This window comes from Schistosoma mansoni, chromosome 6 (assembly GCF_000237925.1).
Source record: "Schistosoma mansoni strain Puerto Rico chromosome 6, complete genome".
Classification (NCBI taxonomy): Eukaryota; Metazoa; Platyhelminthes; class Trematoda; order Strigeidida; family Schistosomatidae; genus Schistosoma; species Schistosoma mansoni.
This window is the reverse complement of record NC_031500.1, coordinates 5,702,123-5,703,917: the sequence shown is the minus strand read 5'-3', so window position 1 is coordinate 5,703,917 and position 1,795 is coordinate 5,702,123. Positions and strand designations below refer to the sequence as shown.

Sequence of the window (1,795 nt, the reverse complement as noted above, 5' to 3'; positions counted from 1 at the left end):
ATATTGTTTAATGTCTAAATTTCACTTAGTGTTTATAGTTCACTCTTAAACATAATTCTATGTATGAGTCAATGACTACTGAATAGAATATGATCAGATAAAACTATGTGTGATTATATACGGTTGAGATCATGAGTCTATTGAAGCTAGACCACCATCGAAAACCTGGAACCACTGAACGACCGTTTCGTCTTATTGTGCTACTCCTCAGTAGTGCGCATCCACGGTCCCGTCTCACGAGATTCGAACCCAGGACCTACCAGTCCTGCGCGCGAGCACTTAACCGATAGGCCACTGAGCCGGCATCCGACGGTGTTAATGTCTAACTTCATATTTGATTAATTTAAACTTTAACATACTAAGCTACCTACCTAGATACCATAAATATTAGACAAAATGCCACTTCACTTCATTCTGACAATTATGATATAATATTGAAAGGAATAATCTATTAAACATTAGACTAGCTACCTACAAGTATTGTGAATTGTTAAGAATTAAATTTCTTCCCCTATTGATAGTGTTATGTCTGTGAAGTTTTAAGATTCATCACTGATATTATTACTCATTAATGCATAACAAGCATAAACTCAGTAACAGTATGTATAATACAACCAAGTATTTGTAAGCTTTCTGTACAAAGATCCTTGAAAGAAGAGTTCACATACATTATTTTATAGAAAAGAACTCATCATGATTAGCGAACTGACTGACTCATGCTTAAGTTTTATCAACTTACGAGCTCAGGATTCGCTTTAATATCTGTACGATTAAACGTTAAAATATCAACTTTCTAATCAATCTTCGATACTTAGGCTATCATCATGTTGGAAACTATAATAATGGAAATGTATAGGATTTATACTTGCGGTCCCACATCTGGGACATTGGATACTAGCTATCTGTTAAAATAACCAGTAAAAACAGTATGCCCTGACACCAGATAACTAAACTCACTACTAGACTGGGTATTCGATAGATAAACCATAATAGATAACGTGAACTTAGACGCTCATAATCCAACCAACGATTGAGAACCAGATTGGATTAGGCATTAGTTTACTGACACAATTTACGAGGAGTAAACACAGTAAAATCTAGAGTAAAAATTAATGAGAAAGATTTACAATATTATATAGTCTTATATATCTAGTTTGACTGGATGTGTCTATCTTCGTCACTAGCCAGTAGTCACGTCTTATCTTCACCAGGACATTAGAAACATAGCGGATCAAATATACAGTTGTTAATCATAAAACATTTGTGAAATACAACTGACCACTATTCCCTTAAAGTAAATTCATACAGTTAACATTATAATTAACTAAGAACAATTCACGAACATACAGACCAGTTTATTGTGAATTCCAAATAATTACAAAATTTTAATCTCTAAGTTTTAATCTCTCTAAGTTTATTATTTTTAGGACTCAGTGGCCGAGTGGATAACGCGATGGCGTTTGAAGCGAAAGTTAGTGGGTTCGAGTCCCAGAGTGAACATCAACTCTGAGATGCAGGTACATCCAGCTGACGAGTCCCAAATAAGATGAAATGCGCGTCTTGGATTCCACTGCTAGCCACTATCCATCTTTGCTTACATTGCTTGTGAAATAAGGCTATATCGAGGCAATACGCACAGTATGCACATATGCCAATTAGAGACTGACCAGTTGCAGTCCTAACAAATCGATGGGAAGATTCAAACAGACAATACTAAATGTATTTTTAGATTTGTTTATACTTTCTTCAATAAACTAATGCATTTTCTGCGTGATATATGGCACGAGTTTTTTTT

The 1,795-nt window shown here is 34.9% G+C and overlaps 1 non-coding gene across 1 annotated transcript; it reads left to right on the top strand.

Annotated features, from left to right (window-relative positions):
* Positions 1-1,427: 1,427 nt before the first annotated feature.
* On the top strand, positions 1,428-1,496 carry Smp_tRNA_01587_Pseudo_TTG.1.1. The gene has a single exon. It is a non-coding gene (tRNA).
* The last annotated feature ends 299 nt before the right edge of the window (positions 1,497-1,795 follow it).